The 23,947-nt window shown below is 45.8% G+C and overlaps 1 long non-coding RNA gene across 1 annotated transcript; it reads left to right on the forward strand.

Moving 5' to 3' along the window:
* Positions 1-21,356: 21,356 nt before the first annotated feature.
* LOC143157323 (uncharacterized) lies at positions 21,357-23,202 on the forward strand. The gene is made up of 2 exons (XR_012994760.1): positions 21,357-21,857; positions 22,753-23,202. It is a non-coding gene; the product is annotated as an uncharacterized LOC143157323 (long non-coding RNA).
* Positions 23,203-23,947: the final 745 nt, after the last annotated feature.

Below are 23,947 nucleotides of genomic sequence, written 5' to 3' on the forward strand. Positions count from 1 at the left end.
GCAGCAGGTTGGACTAGGCCATCTCTAGAGGCCCTTTCCAACCTCAGCCATGATGTGATGCTGTGATGCTGGGCTACCTAAAATATGCTGTCCAACACCCCAGGTAAACTGAAGGGGAAGGATCTCTAAAGATGATCTTTCTTGTTTCAAAGCAAGGTCCTTTAAAAACAATAAACTGTACCTATGTAATTCCTGTCAAGTTTGCCTAGTTTGTCCTTCAAGCTCTACAATTGATTCTAGTGTTTCATTATCTTTGATCATTAGGTTTTTTTCCCGGTGACTAATCTGAATCTTTTCTAATAAAATTTAAGCCACTCTTATAGTGCACTATACATTTAAGAAAGATTAAGTACTCTTTTTGTATTTGGAGAATGGTGTTGTGTTCCCCTTAGGTTTTCTCTAAGCTGACCACAATTTCTTCAGTCTCAGCATGACAAAGTAACTCTTTTCAGATCTCTGATCATTCCTATATCCCCCTTCTGTGCTCTCCCCAGTTAACCCACATCTTTACTGAAGTGCCCCAGACTCAACATAATACCCCAGTCAAGGCCTCACCAATGATAAGTAGAGCAGAAGGATGACTTCATCTGTCTCGCAAGCTGCATTCCTTTTACCAGAACCCAATACAATGTCTGTCTTTTTTGCAATCCCATGACACAGCTGATTCATGTTCAGCATGTGATCTACTATAACCCTAGAGTCTTCTCGAAAGAGAACTGCCAGCTAAACAATTGTTCCCTGTCCAAATTGGTCCAGTTACTCTATGTCTGCTCACATGTAGCATTTTGCACCTGCACCACTGAACTCTTCCTTTTTCAGCCCACTTCTGCAACTTGCCCCAAACATTTTGAATTTTGACCATGGCTTCTAGCATACATGCAGCTTTGGTATCACCCAGGTTGTTATAGAGGAGGGTGACCCAGGGCAGACCCTTACATAACTCCACTGGCTACAGTTTTCCATATCGATGGTGATTAACTCATAGTTAAACTAATAGTGTACTTTCCAAGCACAAGCCAATTTGCTGGCTATTACATAGTGATTTGTATAGATCATATACAATAGAGCATATTTGCCTGTCATGTGGGACTACATCAAGACAAAAATCAAGATGGAAGACCCTTACCTTCTCCCCATCCCCTAAACCTTTTACCCTACTATAAAAGGAAAGATCTGTTTTACATTACTTGCTTTTAACAAATCCTTGTTGACTGCTGCCCATCTCTTGGGCTTGCAAACAGTTTGTTTGATATTTTTTCCAGAGCTTTCCAGGGTTTAGAAAGTGGTCATCCTTCCACCTCTTCCTTCTCCTCTCCTCTGTTCTCCATTTAATACTGCCCAAGGGATGCCTATTTCATGGAATAGTCTAGAGGGAAATGATGCAGGAAGATGTGTCAGAGCTTCGAACTGGAACCTCAGGACTGGCCAGGCCTGTGAGACTCTTGTCCCAGCTCCAAGTCTCTGATCCATGAGTTGGCTCTCCTGTCTGTCATAAGACAGAGGACATTGACCTACTAATGTATGGGTAAATTTGAATAACACTTTCAAAATGCCCACCTTTAAATGTCAGCACTTGGAGAATAATGTCTGACTAGCAGAAATTGATGGCTCCTGTGCCAAAACCTGGAAAGACCAAGAATTTTAATATGCAGGTATCTTAGACTTCCAGTACTTGAGAGTAATTGGTTTCAGAATAATATATCTATGTCCTGGCATTTTGTTATGAATCCTTTCCTGATTACTGCTCTGCTTTATGGCTTTCTTGAGATAAACTGGTACATTATATCATGGGTCTCATCTATCAAATGTAGTTTTAAAAGTAAATCGTGCATGCTTTTGCAGAACATGTGTACTTCCAGGCCAGACTGCCTTGAGCAGTCAAATCAAATCAAACTGCTCCAGTCTCTGCGCTGTGAAGGACCTAATCAGTCACAGAAAAGGGCAAAATCTCCCACTAAACCTTTCCCTTCTCTCACCTTTCCCCTGACTGGCAGGTTTTCTCTCCAGTATTACACTTGCTGGCTCCCTGTCAGGCTTTATTTTCCAGCAGCCCGCCTGTCACCGGCCCTGTTTTCCCAGAGATAACATTTCTGTACGTCAATGTTCACTATCTATCCATGTCACATTTAGCTTTAATCCTTTCTTAGACTTTTGTGTGAGGCCTTTGCAGTCAGTACCTGTTGCAATGGGGGTCTTGTAACATTTGCTTGCAAACTTAGTTAGGCAACCTGATTGTGTTTGATGGAAGTATCTTGAGTAAACAGCTTGTTATGTACATGGCCACTTGCTCAAGAGGTTGAACGTTGCATTACTCATTTACACATGGGATGTTTTGAAAATAAAACCCAAAACACTGCCTTCTTATCAGATAGTGTTTAACTCATTCATGTTTGCAAAGGATGATTCTGAAATTCCCTTTCTATAGTTCCTTTCCTCTTATGACTGTTTATAAAAGGTGACCAAGCTTATGAATACCTCAGGGAGGCAGCCGTAATTAATCAAGGCACAATTGAGGTACTTACATCCCGCCTATCTGAAATCTCCCTCTAGTTTCAATTGAACAAGGCTTTCCTTTCCATTTCCTAGCCTAAATTGTTGCTCTGGAATGTTAAATATTTGCCACAGATCACTCCAAAGCTGGCTGTACTTCAGCAGGAGATAAAGTGGCCTCTGGGAACTATTTGTGACATTTTCAAAAGGTTCTGAAATCCTACAAGGAGGGAAAAAAAAGGATCTATATACAGAATAAGATTTTTTTCATGAGTAATTAATTAGCATTATATTCATTTTGCAAACAGAAAAACTGGATCAGAAAACCCTCAACCTTATCTGCACACCTAAACTAGAGCCAACTGGAACTGAAGAACATTTTCAAAAATTTGACACTAACACCGTGATTCCCAATAAAAGGTCTCAAAAGCCCAACTGGAGTGTCTGCAACTACAAGCGAGGTCATGAGTCTGACAGAAACTCACTGTAATCCAGATTTATCCTAGTCCTGGGGTTGTGCTGAATGACCAGCACAGCAGGAAAGAGTTTGAGGAATGCAGTCCCCAAGTAACGAGGCTGATGAAGAGAGAACATGTTAAATCACATCAAATTGCATTTGAAATCTTCCTTGCTATTAATCTAATGTGAATTAAAGAACAGTAGGTAATGTAGCTGAAGAAATATGAAAAAATTGCTAATAGAAAAAAATCCTATTATGATCCTCAGTGAAAAAAAGTTTTTTGTTCTAGTGCTAATTAACACCATTTAAATAATCAGTTTAAATCACCTGCTGCCATGATTCTAGTGCTGTGGAACAGGTATCCAGCAGCCAGAGCTCATGATGCTCGAATAGCCCCAGGCCTCCATTTTTAACCATTCCTGCTCTTTTTCCCTCCTGGACTCTCAAGGATTCCACTTTCTAGCTTGGCAATTTTCTCTGAAAAATGTTGAGTAACCAATTTTCTTTAGTCTCACAACAATCTGGTCAGCCACAATAAGCCACAAATTTCAGAAACTGCAATAAAGATAAAACAAACAAAAACCCCAACTCAAACCACCATGGAAATAGCAAAGTCAACTACTCCTATTGAATTCTGCCAGCCTTACACAGACCCATGGGGCCAGGTTTTCAAGTGTTTATTATGCACAATTACTGCTTTTTTTTTTTTAAAAAGTGCGTATTGGGTGCTGAGCACCCACCCTCTTTTAAAGATCTGGCACACAAAATTAATCCAAGCAACAATTGTGCGATCCTAATTACCTGTTTACGCACACTTAAATAAGTGGTCACAACCAAAGGCTATGTCTATACCGGTAAAATAAATGTGCTTGGGACCATTTCTGGCCCTGAGGCCAACTGGCACAGAACAGCATGTCCGTACAGTTAAATTCCTTTACCCATCAAAACAGGGTAGCCATATCCAACCTGCCCATTGAGAGCTGAATAGCCTGTGTTGACTCCCAAACAATGGTGCCTGGGAATTGCTTGGAAGCCTGCTAGTTAACACCGGCCAGCACTGCACAATGGAACATTTTAACCATTCAATAGCATGGATGATTGTGTATCAGGGCCCAGGAATGTGTGCTGCTTAATATACTAATATGGACATAGCCTGAGAGTCAACTATGACCTGAAAACTTTTTGTTAGATGGTAATTATTTATTTTATTCAGAACAAAAATAAATGTCCCACTGTAAAACTAGTGAAGGCTGTCTATGCCTCTCTATGGACTTCATTCAATTTTGGCTCAGCTGCTAGAAAATATATATTTATAGTGCATATTGTGAGTATTTATGTTGCAGTACTGCCAAGGAATGCCAGTCAAGGACAGGGACCCTTGCACGAGCTGCAAACACAAAACAAGATGTGTCTACTTCAAAAGTTTTGGGAGATAAGTGTTCTAGCAAATCCAGGATATATTATCAACATCTACGGGACTGACTGCATTGGCTGTTGCAGATAGATGGGAGCTTTCTCTGCCCATGCTAATCCCGGGGTTGGATGTGTGGGAAGCACGGTGTTGAGAGATTCATTCGAGCTGGCCAGGAGCCAGGTCGAGTCCAGATGTAGTCTAGACAAATCAGGCTGTAGCAGCCAAGAGCCAGGGCTTGGGAGCTCGTAGGCAGCGCCGTGTAAATACAGCCTGGCTTCTCCAACCTGGAGCTAGCTAGGCCCTCGCTGTGCCCTGTGGGTGTGCCAGCTGGGTCTCGGCTACCTCGGGCAGCCCCATGCTGAACCCTGTTTCATGGCGTAGATGTGCTCTTGATCTGCACTGATCTCCTGGTGCAGCTCCTGGCCACTGCGGTCTGGACATGTCCGCGTTAGAGCAACTGGGTCAGTGTGAGACTACCTGCCTTTAGCCAGAGCTCAGCGCAGGCTGCAAAACTCACCTGTGGAGCTCCCCCAGCTATTTCCCTGCTATGGACAGCACCCGCAGGACTGGCCACAGCCTGAAGACGTGTCACTGTTGGGGAGAACCCGTGGTTAATGCATGTGGCTGAGGCAGTGAGTGACAAGTTTGCAGCTGCACAAACCTAAATTAATCTTAGCACTTGGGCATAAATGAGGATGAATTGTGCCTGACCCACGAATGAATGAGAATGATACTTTGCGACAAGCATTAGATTTCTTTTAATATTGCAAAATATATATTTTATACAAAAAAAGGGAGGGTCTTTGCCCTTTTTCATGCCCGTTGAAAATTATTGATTTTTTTTTTCTCTCTGTGGTAAACAAAAAAAGCAGCACCAAACAATCTGGAAAAATTACACAGCCTGGTTGTAGCAGAAACAGTCTCCTGCATTCAGCATCACAGCCTTAGCTGCTGCTGGCCTATTAGCAGCCTCGCAAGTCACTGATTAAATCCTCCATACCGATTCATGGATTTCATCTGTGTACTGCTCCTGAGAAACTCCTGATCTCATAGCTCAGCTGTGGAGCCCACATCCGCATGAGCCCCTTCCTATAGCTGCAATGTTGGGGCTGCTGTCGGCCCCAGGGCAGCTCATCCCACAGCCTCCCCAGGAGCCTCCACTTCCCACTGCTTCTTCACAAAAAAAAGCCTTTTCAACTTAACTCCTCAGCTGAGCTCAGAACTGAGCCTTTTGATGTCTTCCTCTACTGCTGAGGAGCTTTAGGGAGGTCTGAGCCCAGGTGAGGGCTGCCAGCTCTGCCCCGCCAGCGTGGCTGCGTTTCATCTTCAGGTCTTTGCAGCACCACTGCAGCTGTTTTCTCCGCTCAGTAACGCTGTCTGATTAACCCAGGCTTGCAGCACCTCAGAAGGACAGCTTTGGAGTTTGCTCATTATTCCCTCTAATCCCAGTGCTTCTGAAGGAGCTCAGAGTAATTAGTATTATTTACAAATATGGCAGGAGATGTCTTAGCATGCATCATACTGGGGTGTCTGTGCACCAGATGGAGACAGAGAAATGCTGCCGCTCTGGGACTCTCCCATGAATCTGGTACTCTTGAAATTTATGTTAAGCTCTGCCTAGAGGAAAAATATTGGAGTCCGAACCCCCTACCCAATCTCACAGTGAATTATCTCAATCAGCAGCCAGCACTGAGACACACATTGATTGTGTTTAAATTTAATTTCAGGTACAGTAACGTGCCAGGGGCTGTAGGGCACTCCTTCCAGGAAAGGGCGATTCCCACTCAAACAGGTACCTGAGAGGAGGGAGGAGGATTGGCCATCGGTTTGTGAAGGACAGTATGTGAGCGCTTATCCGACAGCGACAGAGCTGACCCCCAAGGAGGTGAGGAAGAGCTTAATTCAACCAAGAGCTATCAGCCCATCCCCCGAAAAAGGAAGAAATCAAGTAGTTTCTGGGAAAACAGGTAAATGCTGCCAGGCCCTCTTAGTGGATGTCCAAGGGCAGGCAGGCTCTGAAACTACCCCAATCCACTGGGAAGGCAGATGGTCTTTCCAGGATGCCCCAGGGGTTTAAGAGCCATGGAAGAATGGCAGCCCCTGCACCTCCACATCAGGAGAGGCAGCGCATGTTAGCAGTGTCCAGGGGAACTTCTGCAGCTTCATCCTGGTGTGAGCAGATAAGGAAGGGGGGTCTCCACCTCCACCCTTTAGAAATGAGTCCTGGCTATTTTTTTCCACCATGCATCAGTGCTTTTGTCTGCATCCCATGTCACGCTGGCTGGTGTTGTGGGCGATTTTGAGATAACCATGAACAATAAGGCTTTCCTCACCCAAGGGTGTGGCAAGTGAACAAACGGGGGTATTGGGACACCTCAGCAAGTGCCCTGTTCCCCGGCACACTGCCTGCAAGGCCTCCTTGCCCAGTCACCCCACCTCCACGGAGGTGTCTCCAATGACTAGGGGAAGAGTCTCACTCTGTGTCATGATGTTGCAGCTGTGCCCAAGCCCTGAGGGTCCCCAGGAGGCTCTCCCAGGCCCACCACATCTCTTTTGGTTGTTACCCTGACCATGCTCTTGGCATTTGCTGACAGGACCTAGGTGGGTGCATGTTGGGGTCTCCAGAAAAAGCCAGCCATTGCCACTATAGCGAGATGGCTGGGGGTTCAGTCCTGTGCTGGGACCTCAGGAGGCTGCAGCGGGGTGTGCCGGCTCCATGCCTGGTTTTTGTTGCAATCGTACAGCTGGAGGGGTTAGAGTTTCTGCTGATTTTCCTGGGCGATTGGCTGTAATTACAGCATGGAGAGTGTTGTTACTGATAAAAAAAATGCCAGCACATATTGTTACAGGGCTGCAGCCAGGTAGGGCTTCCCAGCTGCTCTCCAAGCTCAGCACCTTGGCTGCTGTGCAGGCAAGCGCTGAGTTTCAGCTCCCTGCCCCTGGAGACCCCTGAGCTCAGAGGGGATTTCTATCCACATCTTCATTGCCACTGCTCCTGCCGCTGTCCCCAACGCCACCATGGGGTAATCACCCCAGCCTCGGGGGGACCTGCCTTCCTCAGGCGTGGGAAATGGCCTATTCAGGGGGCAGGCGCAGGAGCCCAGTGCTGGACCCTGCCCTTCCCGGACCATCCCCAGTATGACGCTTTCTGTCCTGTGTTTTGTTTATTAATCATAGTATTTTTTTTCATGAAAGCCCAAATGGGTCCAGGTGTCGGTTATTCCTGCTCTCTGAGTTGTTGGTCCTAGGGGAGATGTCATAGCTGGCAGCAATCCCATGTCAAGCAGAGGCACTGCAGAGGAAATAAAATGAATCTTGCTGGTTTCCAACAGATAATAAAATATTTGCAAACCAGTTATTTTACTTCATTTCCCTCTTCTTTTTTTGATAAAGACTCTCTCACCCTCACCTTCAGAACAGCTACTGCTTCTCTCCCTGCCATGCACAAGCCTGGCAGGGAGCAGAGCTACAAGGGAGGGTGCAGGGCAGCGCTGCTGTAAGCACTGCCTCCCCGAGGGGTTTCTCATTTCTTCTCCAGCCTTCCCAGGACAGAACTGGGCTCTACTTGCAGCCTTGCAGACAGCCCCCACCATTAAACCAGGTACCAGCTGCTGCTGAAGGGGTACTGAAAAACTTTGAGACACAAGCTTTTTGCTGTGCCAGCTGTAGAAACAAAAAATAAATGCACATATTAAAGTTTATCTTACCCGGCTTCTTCCTACAACTGTGTTTAACAGTCACATCAGCCTGTGCAGTACCCTGCAAGCTTATATTTCCTGTAAAGAGTCAGGTTGTCAGGAGAGAAAACAAAACAAGTGAAATGATAAATTAGGAGCAAATACGTGATGAGCACATTAGCATACAAGAACTTGTTTTGTTAATCTTCTATCAAACATTTAGTAACGGAAGAGGGTGGGGTTTTCTTTAAATGAAGTGCTGCTCCAGTTATTTGATGGTGGAAGTTGATGCATGTGCTGGGAAGAGAGCAAACAGTCAGTGCTGGCCAGCGGGAGAAGTTCTTTTAGGCTCTGCTGATGTCAATGCCTGCTCCTTGCATGGAAAAGATGCAACATGTGTAAGATAAGTGAGTCATCCCGGGTCAGGCCCGGAGCCAGTGACTGCTGCGCTTTATTCCCAGCCCTGCTACTGATTTGCTTGATGGCCTTCGTGGGTTTGTCAGGCCAGAAATTTGATATTGCCTGCCCAAACTGCCCCTTAAGAAATCGGCTGGTTTCTCAGCATCCACTGTTTCTCACAGCTTCCTAAAATAGCAGCCCATCTCTGTTACCTCCTTGTTACCTTATTATCCACTATCCTACCTGGATAATGGAGGTAATTGCTCAGATGTATCCTAGTGCTGTGCAAACAGACAAGACTTTGCCAAGACAAATGTGCAATGTTAAGCTCTCTAACCCTTTACTGTAGGATGGAGATGTTTGAGTTACCCAGACTGAAGCTACAGAAACACTGAACTTCATGTGGCTGACTTTACCCCTTTGAACATCCCTGGCCTGCTGCCATTTCCCCATTAATAACTACTTTTTTACGTCTGTCACTCAGCCAACTTTTAATCCAGGTAGTGTGTGCCCTATTCATCCCGTATAATGCGAGCTCATTAATCAAACTGTCATATGGTGGAGAAAGCCAAAGGATACTGTGTCAACCAGATCTCTAATCTTGTCTGAAGAAAAAGACAACAGGTTTCTTTGACAAGACTTACCTTCCACAAAACCCTGTTGATTAGCATTGGTTTTCTTTTTAGCCTCTAATGCCTTCTTGTTGGAGGCCTGAATTAACTTTTGGTGATTGTGTTGATAGATGCTGTCCTGCTAACCAGCCTGTTGCTCCCCGGAGTGTCCCTTTTACACCTATTAAGTCCCAGAGCTACCCTGGCAGTCTCCCATGTCTTTGGAGTTTCCCCAGGTTTGTAAATATAAAACTTCACCAAGCATTTTAGCTGGCTCCTTTAAGACGCAAAGATAGCCAGACCAGACGATGTGAAAAATGCTTAATTTTAGCAGATGCTGCCTCACATCCTCCGCTGCTCCAGATGGTAAATGCTGTACTCCATCCGCAACATCATATGGGATGAATATCCCGCTCCTTTCCAAATGCAGAGCAGGAATAGCTATTGAACATTTCTGCCTTTTTTTTGCACCACTGTTTATGATTTTACCATCTGCATTTAGCAATTGATCTATACTGCCATGGGGATGGGTTTGGAGAGGAGGCAGCATTGTTCCTGACATGATTTTTTGAATGTTTTCTGCATTTCTTTCACTCTGCTGGCTGTTGATAGTCTATTAATCCTTTTGTTTCCTTTTATCAATCACTTACATTGTTTTAACTTGTAATTTATAATCATCATAATTCTATTTCTTGGGGGGTTTTGCCTGCTTTATACATCGTTTCTTGATGTCATATTGTTCTTTCTACATCTCTTTTTAAACAGGCTGTTTCTTACCCCACCTATCTATTTCGCATTTCCGTGATATCATTGATTTTTGAACAGCCAGTAGAATAGTCGGATAATTTCCAGTTTTCATTAACACTTCACATTTTACATTTATCTTCCCAGTCAACTAGGCTAGCAACTGCTTTAAATATGTGCACGCGCATACATGCACGCACACATAAACAGAGCACAACCTTGGAAACTCAGACACAAGGGGACCACAAAAAAAATGGTCGTGTTAGCAATAATTTGTATGAAGTGGGAACACCAAAGAACAGACTTGGCAATGTGTTGTAATGACACCGAAGTGAGGGAGTGCATTTAACCCACCCTCGATATGGTGAGCAGGCCTTCAGTCATGTCATTACTAAAAAAAGTCAGTGATCTTTGTCTCCAGGACGGTGCTCTCTGCTGCTCCGCAGAGGTCTCAGTTCCATCAGTCACAGTGAAGTAATGTGATGTACCAGCCTGTGTCTCCAAGAAGTGACGAAGTTTGTCAGTGTGTGCTTGGGCTTCTGACAATGATACATGTTCTTCAGGTCTGCTGACTTCAGCAAGGGCACCAGCATCACTTGGATTTTCTCCTGAAGAGGCCACAGCTAGAAATTTGACCACCAAGTCACAAGGGCTTAACATGCCCCATGGCTACTAATGTTTCATTGGCAGAAACCCAATCTTCGATGCAATCTCTTCCAGTCCTACCAGGCCATACATTTGTCTATGGCTTAACTGTTGTTCCACCACCATCACAAGCTTTGCCAAATCCTCCACCTCCAAGATACCATCTTTATGAACAAGCCCAGATGACTGAAGCATCAAAAGCTATTGATGAAGTGGAGATTGTCCAGCACCACAGATTTGGAGATCCTCCTTCCCACACTGGGCAGCAATAACCTCCACTTGGGTTTTGAGTTCAACCTTGTGTGTATTTCTGAATATAGAAACATATGGGTGTTTACGTTCACAGATGTGTATGTGCACACTGCATACATAGGCTGATAATTAGTGCTCTAATCTACTTGCATGAGATGATAAATCTAATTTGATTATGATCTGTGGTACAAAAACAACTTCTAATTTTTAGATTGAGTGATTAGTCCTTCCATTTTCATCAGAAGGAGGCTCTCTTTTGAGTTAGCCAGAGCTGTCTGAAGTTTAAAGAATGAATCCCTATTTTTTTAAACTCCAGAGAACTGCTGTTGGCTGAATGAAGTAACCCAGCTAACGGTGAATTAAAATCCTGGTGGGGTTTCCTCCTCTGAGCTGTGAATAGGTGATTGGAGGATTGAATGCCCTGTTCTCTTGCGCAGTGAGGTGGTCTTTTCACAGCCACCCATCAGTATCTCATTTCCAGTTTTATTAAGTAGAACTTCACTCCATAAATCACATCTCGTTACTTGCAGCACCAGAAAGAAGACATTTCCTGCTGGTACTGGGCACAAATGCTGTGCAGGCTTTTAGAGCTTGGCAGCTGTACAGAGCCCAGTCCTGGTGCAGAAGCACAAAGGTCCTGGGTTTCCCAGAGCATCAGAAGTGGTCTGACTCTGCACCTCTACAACTGATCTGAATAGAAAGCATGAGTTGATGTGGATGCTGTTCAACTGGTTCAACTCAAGAAGGTAGGACGAGCCAATACCAGTATGAGAGGGGGATAGCAGACAAGCTTCCCTGACGTGCCTCAGCTATGCACTTGCCTCAGTGCCCAGAACTTCTGTGTACAGTTCGGGGTTGAGTTTCCGTATGCTTTTCAGGTTGAACATTTACCTGCGCTTAATGACCGTGTGACAGTAGCTGCTGCATCCCCTAGTACAGTGTCCCAAACAGCCCCCTCAATAGTACAGTAAACAGTTGCTTTGTCTTTTGTCTTTATTAGTCCCACAGGAGACAATATTGCCTTTGCTTATGACCCTGTGCTCTTGCTGGTACAGCTGTCTTCCTGCCAGAGCACGTATTAGTTCCTGAGCTCAGGGTGCGTACAATGTGTTTTGTTATGTGTTGACACAGACACACACATGCTGGTTTACCCTAATGACGTGGGTCTCTCTGAAAACTGAGAGCTAAATTCCAGGCGGCCATGGGGGCTACACAGGATCCAAAATATTACAGGATGTCTCCCTACATGTCAGAGCCGATTTCGGAGGGACAGGGAGGCCAGAGCAGGGGGGGGGGGGGAAGAAAGAAAAAAAAAAGATGATTTACGGGCCTAAACAGTCTTCTGGCATTGGTGGTCATGATTGAGCTTTCCCTTGCCAGAGGATGGTCTTTGCCTAATTGAGCTGCCCATCCTGAGAGCGCAAGGGTATCTGAGCTGCTCTTGGGTCCTGCTCCAAATCCCGGGGTTGAGGAGACATGGCCCCTGCACTCCGCTAGCTTCAGTTTCGTCATTCCACACATCTCCTGGCGCAGGCAGGCATGGGCAAGCAATTCTTGGCAGCCACTTCTGGAACCACATTAGTAGTGTACTATAGGAGCTACTGCCACCGAGATGTCCTCGTCTTCATCCGGCCCCGCCAAAGGGCACCTCTGCCCTTCCTCCAGGAGGGACTGCGGTGATCAGCAGCACAGCAGGTACAGAAAGCGAAGCCTAGCATCCGGAGGGGATTGACGTCTGCTTCAGCTGGGAAGCCTGGCTGTCTACAAAGCAGCTTAAAAGGTTATCCTAGGTAAAAGAAGGCAAACAAAGCAAACTTGTGGGCTTGTTTCCGTGGATACTTGCCTGGAAGTGGAGGCATCCTTTAGAAGTCTTCATAGCCTCAGTGCCACAGATTGTTATGAATCACTTGGGACAAATACATCCTCAAAGCAACAATGACTTTTTAGTCCATTGTAAGTAGCTCATGTGTTGATGTTTTAGAGAATAACATTGCTTAATGTGTTTATACTTTCTTAAGGATGACGCAACAACGTCTCTTTATAAGGTAACCAGCTCTTGTGGAAAGACCCATATGGCAGGTACAGCATCTACGGCACTATTATCCAGAGCATCCTGTTGTCGCTTGCACAGAGTTTTTCTTTGGGGTGTTCAGACATATGCTTTTCTCCGTTACTTGTTTTACTCCAGCAGATACGTGCATGGCACCCGTTTATAGCCCATTCCAATTTTGCTTGCCGCAGGGGCAAAACTTTTTTCAGAACCTCCAAAAAAATTTAGTAAATTCCCTTATGTGTGTTTATGTAGCCTTTCATCAAAGACTATAGAAAGAGGCCATGTGGTCTTGTGGCTAGATCAAAGCTAGAAAGCTCCTGAGATCTAATCTGGGCTGAGCCAATGACTCACTGGGTGGTTTTGGCAAGTCACATGATCTCAGTTTGCTTAAGTCTATCCATCTGAAAAAAGCAGGTGAGAAATACATGCTGAATCCAATCTGAGCTTTCCAGCACAGATGTATTTACAGGAAAGAATCTAAATTGATATACCACACATGCAGGCTAGAGTTAATACTCCATAACAAAGATGCCAGGCTCTCAGTAATATGTATTGACTTTGGACCTGTGGCTCTTTCTTTGCAGTTGCTGTTCTCAAACGACCTTAACATATGCAGGATTACCTGAACAAAAGGCTGTATATATGCATGAATCCTTAGGATCTTGTGCTGCAGTCACGCTTTTCACTCCATTCTTTAACCCACCTCCAATAGCAGGTATCTTACATTGTCCACTTTGCCGGCAAAGGAGTGTGTTCTGTTCTTTTTTCCATTGTTTTATTACCATTTTACCAGATTCTCTCGGAACGCAACATGTGAGTGCACAGGCAATTACCGTCATGCATGCATGCAACAGCATTTCTGCTGCGCATGGGCCTGCAGCCCATAATGCTGCTCCCAGGCTACCTCCGAGTGGGAAGAGCCCAGCTCAGCAGCTGTCTGATCCAAATCTCCAGTTAGTATTTATCCAACAATTCCTCCTGGAAAGATTCTCCACTGGCAAATAATTTCCCTCACGTGTTTTCCCCTTACACCTGTTTTGAGGCTGAGAACATTAAGAAGGCAGCCCTGATCCTAATCTATATTGTAATCCTTTCAGCCGAGCATGGGATGGAGTGAGCAATCGCTTTGCCTGGCAGTCGTAATATCTGGAGGACGATTGTGTGCCTGGAGTTACGCTGCCGTGTGGCGACAGCGTTGAGTCACAAGCAGGGCGGCAGGGAGGAAGGTAAAAGACTAAAAGTAAAACGTTCCTACACAAATCAGATTTTCATTATTACTGAAACCCTCTCGTTCTCTGCTCACGCTTGCAAGCCCAGGGAGCAGGTTGAAGGGTGCTTCTTGGCTTTCAGTAGGCTGGGTGCAACCTCAGAGTCATCCGAACATGTGCCCCACCACCCCCTTTTCTCCCCTCCCCAGTCTGAATAAGCCCGGAAGCTGAGCTGCCATCGCTTATTGAGGCAAGGGCCAGCAGGAGCAAAGTGGCTGGCGGCCTGGCATCAGCCACACAATTATAAAACTTGACCAGCATCCCAGGCAACGCTGGCATCACCTGCAAAATTCCCATCCTCAGTTGCTCCAGTCCCAGATCACCCCTCCACATCCACACTCTTCCTCCCCTGCCGAAGCACTGGTGGGTTCCTGAGCATCTCTCGTGCCAACACACACACCATCACAGCGCAACATTTCCATCTCATGGTGCTGGCGCTGGGTGTTCCCATGCTTCTTGAACCTCCATGGGCTGGTTTTACTTCCAAAAATTGCCATTTTTGTTTTATTTTCAGTCATTTACAAGTGAAGCTGCAGCTGAAGAGCTCAGAGCCATGTCTCATAGCTGGAAGTGTTAAAAAACTGGAGTCAACCTTTGAAGATGTTTTGGGAGGCAAAAAGAAATTCAGACCCTAAGTCTGAATCTCAGAAACTGTTTCGAAGCACTAAGGAACTACTCAGATTCATCTGCAGTAGAAGGGAAGGGAGTTTTGAACCAAAACTAAGCAAAGCACTTAAACATATATTAAAACCCACTCCTAGTTAACACTCTGCAACTGGCCATCCTGCCAATTTTATTCTAAACCCAAAAGAAATGATGCATGTATTTGCCCCAGGGGAAATAAAACCAGTTTTCCCTGAAAATACATTTGGTTTTGCCTAATGGGCACAATGGGGCTGCGAATGACTTCTCAGTGCCGGGCTCGTCCTTTCCATCGCAGCAGCTGCCACCACAGCCAGACACTCATCCCTGGCAGCTGCTGCCCAGGTCGGATCCAGAGAAGTGGGACTGCCTGATGCAGGGTTACAAGTCAGGATCTGAAGTGAAACAAAATGTCAGCAGGCTCCAATGGTGTTGGTGTCCCTTGTGCTCTATTATATATTAACAAGTAATGGCATAGTGAACTCCAAGATGCAGTGGAGTAATTGAAACAATAAAATCTTTAAGGTTGAAATGATGCCTTTTGTTGTGGGTGGAAGGTGAGCAAAAAAAAAAAGAGCTTTATATCTGCATCAGCTCTTTGAAAGAGATTCCTGAAAACAGCCTGGGAAGTGGTACCCTTTCCCTGCATAGAAACAAGAAGGGACAGAGAGGGTGTGAGTCCCCAGGGTAAAGTTCACCCCTCTGCAAGGGTGTAAACATCTCCTGCTTCTTCCCATCTTCCTATCCCACCCCTCGGTCCCCCCCAGAGCCTCTCCAATAAACCTTCGACACTGGGGCTCATCGGATGTGAGCAATGAGCAGTCCTTGCATTTTGCACGTGGCTGAATTTCACTCCAGTGAGTTAAAAAAAAAGACGACAGTTGAATTCAGTAAAAGGAACTTCCGCGCCTGTGTGTCGAATATGGTAAGAGTCACAACTTCTGCCCCAGGCTCATACAGCTCTGCCCTGGATGGAGAGCCCAGAGCAGCGTTTTACTTTGCACAAAGTGCTGATGCCAACAAATACCATAATAGTGGAAGTAGCTTTAACAAAACACTGCTGGCTAGCACAGCACTTCTGAACCCCAGCCGCTTTTTTTTTTTTAAAGCTGTTTTGAAAGTTAATTGTTGAGCCTCACAAAAAAATATTTGGAGTTGGGCAACTATTTATGCCAAGGTTAAATTGGGTCAAATCCTGAAATCCTGACTTCAGGCCAGACTCTACAGTTCCCATTGATTTACACAGGAATGTTGCATGCACTGGAGAATTTCTCCCTGGGTTGCTCCTTAGGCTCCACTGGGTGAACACTGAGTTAGGATCTTTAGGTTTGACCCAGCGCACAGCAAGCTGGATGGCAATGCAGTGGGCTGCTGGGGAGGCCAAGCCTGACTTTGCTGCAGATTACAGTGGTTGCATTAGAATTTATGCCAGAGTAAAACTCCTGAGTATATCCTGAATATAGTTGCATTATAGTTCACGTCAGAGCAAAACTTCTGGATATACCCTTATGATCCGGCTGGGGATTTTCTGCATGTGGGATCTGTGGGACCAGATACCCCATGCACAGAAACTGGCTCATCCCTGCAGAAAATGTGGTGGGGCTGCCAGGGTTTCATTGCAGCTCTCTGCTTTCTCAGAGGCATCTGGTTTGAGTGAAGCCTTTCTCACTTGCACCAATGGGGTAGGACCCACAAGGGCTCACAGCAGACAACTCAGTGACATGCTGGTCGTTCCCATCCTCGGTTGTCTTTGCCTCTGTAACTCCCTAGCATTTTTTGACACTTTGCTAGCAAAGGAGGAGCAACTGGGATATGAGATGGCTCCGTTGGTATCATGCTGTGTGTCCTTGTCACCAGGAGCATCCTCAGCTGGCCCATAAAGGAAAACTCCAGCTCCCTTAGGCTGCCCAGCATAGCAAGCAGATAGATGAGAAGCTGTTCTTGTGTGTTTTCAGAGCACGCATTTTCTATACTCACAGAGAGTGATTTATTTCTCATTACTTTGAACTGCTGCAGCAGCCTGGATCATGGCTGTATCATTATCCTCATACTTTTTTTATTTTGGTTGATTGCTTCCCAACTTAGCTCCTCCCTATTAGGTCTTTAACTGAAGAATTTCTCCCTTTGCTTTTGAGGGCTACACACGTTCTTTGGCGGCTGCAAACATACCTAAGGAAAGTGCATTATCAAGCACTGGTGCATTATCCTGTTGGGTGTTTTATATGATGGTCACTGGAAGAATCTCAGTGCTGAACAGTACTTTGTCTATGTTTGGCATGCGGTGAGACTAAATAATCCTGTCTGTTACAAAGTCACTCCTGCTAGTTGTTTCCGAATGAATCAATAACCCTTTTTAAAGCCACAGCTGCAGGACCGCGGTCCATCTACTGCTGGCTTTTGAACTGCCTACAGTCATACCCGGCATTTGTTACTCTATGCAAGTCATCCCATTGACTCCGAGAAGCGCTGGGGATGTTCAGGGCCTTGTGTTGAAGTGCCAAACCATGGACACGCTTCCACTCACGCGGTGCTGGGAGTCCATTGCAGCCGGAGTGCTTTCCAAAATGATTCATCCTGCCCTTTGCTTGAGACATGCAACAGCTTCCTAGCAAAGATGAACCCGATTTCTGGAAGAATCACTCTAAGACTGTAGTGGAAAATTTCCAGAACTAATTAAATACAATCATTTGCAGGGGTCAAGAGATCTGGACACCTGTTTCCTGGCAAGGTGGCGGGCGGCCGGCTGGACCATTGCTCAGCTGTCTCAGTGCCCAAGTGAGATTAGCACCTGGGTAAAGAGCAGCTGACGGTTGCTGAAGATAGCAAGACTGAGGTCAAGCCGACGGGAAGAAGAGAGGTAAAGACTGCATTGCTTTTCCAGAGGCCTCTGCCCAGCATAGAATCATAGAATGGTTTGGGTTGGAAGGGACCTTAAAGATCATCTAGTTCCAACCCCCCTGCCATGGGCAGGGATACCTGCCACTAGATTGGGTTGCTCAAAACCTCATCCAACCTGGCCTTGAACACTTCCAGGGATGGGGCATCCACAACTTCTCTGGGCAACCTGTTCCACTCTCACCACCCTCACAGTAAAGAATTTCTTCCTAATATCTACTCTTTCAGTTTGAAACTGTTACCCCTCATCCCATCACTACACTCCCTGATAAAGAGTCCCTCCCCCTCTTTCCTGTAAGGCCCCCTTTAAGTACTGGAAGGCTGCTACAAGGTCTCCCTGGAACTTTCTCTTCTCTAGGCTAAACAACCCCAACTCTCTCAGCTTGCCCTCATATGGGAGGTGATTCAGACCCCTGGTCATCTCCATGGCCCTCCTCTGAACCCACTCCAACAGGTCCAGAGCTGAACACAGTACTCCAGATGGGGTCTCACAAGAGCAGAGTAGAGGGGGATGGACATGGATCTGCTCAGCCTTGCTGTGCCTTCTTACTGTGGGAGATGGGCAGCAGCTTGGGATGTGTGTGCTGGGAACTCCCAGCAACTCCTTCAGCTCTAAGGTATGCAGATGCCAAAAGGCAGGCTCTGAGCCGCCTCTACAAACCCATGCCGCAGCATTTGCATTGAACCTCTGACAATGCGGTGGGAGACCTGGTTAGCTCCAAACCCCCTTCCCCGCACCACGGGTGCAGGGATTTTGCCGAGGGAGGCTGTCAGCAGTAATAAGCAATCTCCTCCATCAGCACACAGCCCGAGCTCCCTGCGCCGCTCTGCCTGCCGCTGGGTGAGGCCTCTTCCTCTCGGGCTCTGACTCATGCCCACATGCGTGAGCAGGATGTGCATCACGGGCCAGTCCCGGGTCACCAGCTCGGCCCCCAGTGCCCTGCGGGAGCAGCCTGGACTGCATCCTGCAGCCAAAGACCTGCCGGCGACCCCGAGCCATACCCAGTGCCAGGGACTGAAGCTAGATGCAACTCCAGCATCTTCCCTCCAGCACAGAAAGACATCTCAGGATGGACCATCTCCTGGCTGTGGCTATTAAAGGCGGTACTGTCTCCAGCAAGCATGGCTTGCCCGACGAGCCTGCAGGCAGGGGGGTCCCTCATGGCTGGAGTCCAGGTCCCATCCTGATGTGTCAAAAACACTCTCCCTGCAAAACCACCCTTGCCCCATGCTGGAGAGAGATTTTTCAGGGCTTTTGCTGCGGTTGGCGCATGCATATGAAGCGCTTGGGCCACAGCACAGCACGAAAAGGTGCTCCCCCTCCAGCCGAACCACAAATCCTGCTTTTCCCCATGCGCCTGGAGAAAAAGAAGAAGAGGAGATTGAGAAAAATGTTACCAAGTCAGGAAATCATTCTGGAGAAGGGGGAGTAGTTCCTCTAACCTCGCGCATGTGGAAAGAAAAATATTTGCTGACTTTGCCTTATTTTTTAATTTATTGTTTTGCCAGCTGCTCAGATAAAAGGACAAAGCTCTGCCTGCTGTAATGAGGCAGCCAGTCAAGCATGCCTTTGCAGCACGGAGCATCTGGCTGGGACACCAGTGACGAGTGGGGAATAGTCCAAAGAGTTCACAGGACACATCCTTTCAAATCCCTCTGCAACAGCAAGGACCGGACACTTGCTTGTTCTTCCGCACATGAAAGTTTGAAATCTCCTGGAGATCATTAACTTCAGCAGACAAGGCTCTTACATATTAAGAATCACAAGACCCGTGATAAAAAATCCCATGAGTTCACTGATTAAGCCTTCCTGCCCACTGGGCTCAAGTCCCTGTAGCCCCGTTCACCATGGCCGCCTCCGAAGGCTGCTGCCCTGCACAGAGCATGGCCATTCTGCATTGCCTCCGGTCCCCACAGGGAGCGAGGGCAGCACGAAGTCCCTCCAAAACTGGGCCAGTCGGTTCTCTTCAGTGGTTCCAGTTGTATTCTTGTGTTTTGGAGCATATCCCCTTTCCAAGCAAGGTAATTTAATGGAGCAGTGCCAAGCTCTGCTCTGGAATTCACTGCCACAGGATTTCGAGACCCCAAAGTACAGGTAGGGTCAAAGGCAGCCAAGCAACTGTTCGGTAGGAAGGTCCTCGGAGGATGGTTAAACACCAAGGAGAGCATCAGTGGGCCACGGCATCATAGAATCATAGAATGGTTTGGGTTGGAAGGGACCTTAAAGGTCATCTAGTCCAACCCCCCTGCTGTGGGCAGGGACATCTTCAACTAGATCAGGTTGCTCAAAGCCCCGTCCAACCTGACCTTGAACACTTCCAGTGAAGGGGCATCCACAACTTCTCTGGGCAACCTGTTCCGCTGTCTCACCACCCTCACAGTAAAGAATTTCTTCCTAATATCTACTCTAAATCTACCCTCTTTCAGTTTAAAACCATTATCCCTCATCCTATCACTACACTCCCTGTTAAAGAGTCCCTCTCCATTTTTCCTGTAGGCCCCCTTTAAGTACTGTGTCCCTGTGCTGCAGGGGGGACCTCACAGGGGGAGCCCAACGCGCACCTGCCCTGCTCCCATGCACATCTATAGGCATCTGACGGTGCTTCTCCTGGGGCCGGCTGGACCTGTTGGCCTGAGAGCATCCTGCCTTCGCCCAGATCCAGGCAGCTTAAGCACGGGCACAAGGGTGGGGAAGAGCAGGGTTCACCACCATGCTTGTCAGCCAAAAATTCCACACAAGCACCAGGGCTGGTTTTACCCTTTTGCCTGGGGTTTGAGAGCCGTTGCCCCCCTGCTTTGCAACGAAGGCTGCCGGCTGACCTTTATGAGCCTTATTCTGCCGCCTTTACTCACTGGAGGAAACACTTACTCACACCAGGCATCCCACTGCCCATCTGCAAAGTCATTATCATTGGGCTTGAGAGTCTTGCACAGCCTTTTGCCCCAAATTATGTTGATACTTTGCCCCCAGTTGCTAACACGGCAAAGAAAACTTGCAGTATTTGAACCTCAGCGAGACTACGAATCTGACAAGTAGAGACTTGACAGGGATGTTATCACAAGGCCCAACAACGGCTTTACACTCAATTACATTTATGGTTTCCGTGATTCATCTAAATGTTTATGGCTTTGTCACTACCTGGAAGTTAAGAAAAGAAAAAAAAATGAAAAGGAAAAAAAAAAGCCCTGTAATGAACAATTTGCTGGTGCAAGACACTGGGTGACACTGGAGAAACTGAGCAACTACCTTAGGTGGTGGGGAAGAGTCATTTTCTGCGGTGACTGGAGCTATATTTGATTTCTTAGGCAATGTCAGCTTTTGCATGCTGCATTCTTTGGCTAATCGCCAGTGCGATGTGTAATACTTTAGCCACACTGTTGTTACTTAATCCTTTCCTAATCTGCAATTTGCGCAAGAAGAGTAAAATCTAAGCAAAGCCACTGAGAATATCTCCACGAATAATTTATCAAACTTGACTTTTGTTGTTGGCAGGAGACGGTAGTCGGTGGAGGTGAATGTTTTCCCACAACAGCGCCGTATGATAAACACGGGGCAGCTGATTCATGCTGCACTTATTTTCTGTCATCCACCCTTCGTGTCACCCTGATATTTCTTTGAATGATAAGCCCGCATGTGTGCTCACAACACACCGCCGAGGTCCCAGTTTCATCTCTTTCTGCAAATTACACATTAATTAACCATTAATAACAGTGGGAGTTGCATGCAGAAATCCACACCCGCTGTGATGAGACCGTGCCCTCGGTGAGCAAGTGCCTTATTAATCACCTGCATTTCGGTGCCGGAGCTGCCTCCGCAGCCCTGCAAGACAAACGTCCCTTGAGAGAAAAGCGCACGGGCGCTCGCCAGCCCTAATCCTGCCGTAAAGAAAAGCGTTACCTCTTGCTCTATGAATTTTATTTATTTTGGTCCTCTGGGCAGTGCTTGCTGTTGTTAGAAACATGATTGCTTCATACAGTTATGTTAATGTTTGCGTTTGACAGAATGTAATTGATACTTCTGCTGCTCTGCCTTCAAAGCCAAATTAGGAAATGAAGTGCTGCACATTAGCTTGTTTAGCTGGTTAAATACCGTAAATAAATACATACAGTGCAATGAAAACTAATGAGTTTTCTTTAAGGCATTTTCTAAATAGCTGGCTTCATAAAAAAAATTAAAAAATGTTCCTGCTGTGAACTCATATCCTGAAGGATTTGTCGTTTTGCTGCAATAAAAATTGACCCTGGCTGAAATCTGAACTCTGGATTTCACCTGGAGACCGGGATGTTGCAAGTCATGGAGGATGATGGTAAGAACTGTTGCAAATTTCACGGTACTTTTACCAACAATAGTTCTGAGAGACGTTGCATTTAACAAAGCCATTTTTTGCAAGGGATTAATTCAAACTGTGGTTACATGTCAAGCTATTCTTCTCAACGCTCACTAGGAAAACATTATATTTGTAAGGAGCATTTGCATAGGATATTTCTTTGTGCTGCTAAATCTGTGCAGTGCCATAATGCTAAACGTTGGTTTTTTTCCCTGACAGAATGCAATAGCATGAAAAAAAGTGGGAAAAAACCCTGCTTTTGTATAAAGAGATAATCTGAAGAGATTTGCTTGACAGAATGCACTCAGTACTGATTGAATAAAATGTGTTTTTCAAGTTATCTCTCAGGCCTACCCTCCGTGCATTAAAACAGCTAGAGAAGAGCATGCACAGGCTTTACAAGCACGATGAATCTTTGTCTTGCACATCTTTATAAAAAATTGCTCTTTTCCCCCTTTTCTTTCATAAATAATACATTGATTCTAAGTGCCTTTGACTGACTTGAAGGTGTTCTCCTAAAATCAGGGCACTTTTTAGCGTAGGTAGAACTGCACCTCTACCAGTCCTTCTTAATTAACTGCAAATAACCTCAGCAGTATCATCTGCTTGGCAAAGAGATGTTGACCTTAAACCTGAGCTTGCTGAGCTGGCTATTTTACCTGGCGCTTTAAGAGGAAGCTGGTTTATAAATTCTGCAGTGCTACTTTAAAAAGAAAATTACTGAACTGATGCCTAAAATGCAGCTGAAGTATCAAGATTTGATAAAAATGTATATCTAGGATGTAAGATCTATCCTGACTGGGAGGCAGTTTGATGCCAGTTTAGGATGGAGCCCAGGATGTAGTGAAAAACCTCAATTTTTTTGTGTTTTCAGCAGCAAACAGAGGAGAAGTGAAGGCTCCCAGCACTTTTCAGAGAGGCCAGCAATATCTTGCAACTTCAAGATGAAAATGGTGACCAGCTCTGAGAAATACATAAGAGATTCAGACAGTCCTCATCCAAAAGGACCATTTAAAAATAGACAAATTATGACTCTCTCAAAAAGAAATGTATGCATTGCATAAATCAAAGTTCTCACACCCACCATCAAAGTTTAATCACTTAATATGCTGGTTCTTTCAACATGCTCTGAAACTTTGTATACAATAATACAAACAATGGGGTTACGAAGCAATAGCAATTTATTCTGCTGTACAAACGGATGTTGCATTATAATCCCCAAAGCAACACAGAGGCTGTTTGCAGATGTTACTACAATTTGGCATTTATTTTAATTGCTCTACAGTGTAGCGCATGTGAAATAAAGTCATGGGATGACCTACACATTCACCTACTCAGGGTGACTTAACTGCAGGGGAAAAAAAAAAGTGTTTTGAAAGTTTTCAAGGTTTCACCAAAGCACAAACCTCCTGCAGTTGTTTTAAGTTGTTTCAGGCTTCTGTCCAAGCCTGAAAGCATGGTAGGGCAGGGGGTAATTTAATCAGCCAGGCTATGTGGCGCATGTATTTTTACAAGTCTTTCAAGAATAACATCGGTAAAGTAACTTGAGATATTTTGGTGTCTGACATTCACTCAGCAAGTGCTAAGAAAATATGCTTACTGCACAGATTGCTGATTTCTCAGAGTGGGAGTCAAGGTGCCTAATTAAAGTCAGTGCACTTGGCTTTACCATTGACCAGGTCCCTATTCCCTCCTTTTCTCTTTCCACTCTCCTTCTAAAAGCAGAGCGTATTTAAAAGTTGCTCCTGCTCAAAGAACTGCCTGGAAGCAGTTGTTCTGGTGAACAGATTTCAAGCAAAAGGACAAAGTTAAACATGAGGCAAAGTATAAATAAAAATCAAGACTCTCTTCCTCCTCCTCCCTACTTGTGAGCGATGATCTCACCGCTCCGGGTGGATTACAAGGGTGGCTTGATCTCTTTCAGGAAAGCACATTCTCTAACCTTGATACTGCTGCTATTTATACTCCTCTCTTCTCACCACAAAGAAAAGCGGCTCTAATAATCTTTCCCTTCGTTTTTAAAGGGAGCACTGGGTGGCCTCTGCATTGCCTCCTGGCAGCGGGGTCAA

The sequence above is a fragment of the Aptenodytes patagonicus genome, chromosome 2 (assembly GCF_965638725.1).
Source record: "Aptenodytes patagonicus chromosome 2, bAptPat1.pri.cur, whole genome shotgun sequence".
Taxonomy (NCBI): Eukaryota; Metazoa; Chordata; class Aves; order Sphenisciformes; family Spheniscidae; genus Aptenodytes; species Aptenodytes patagonicus.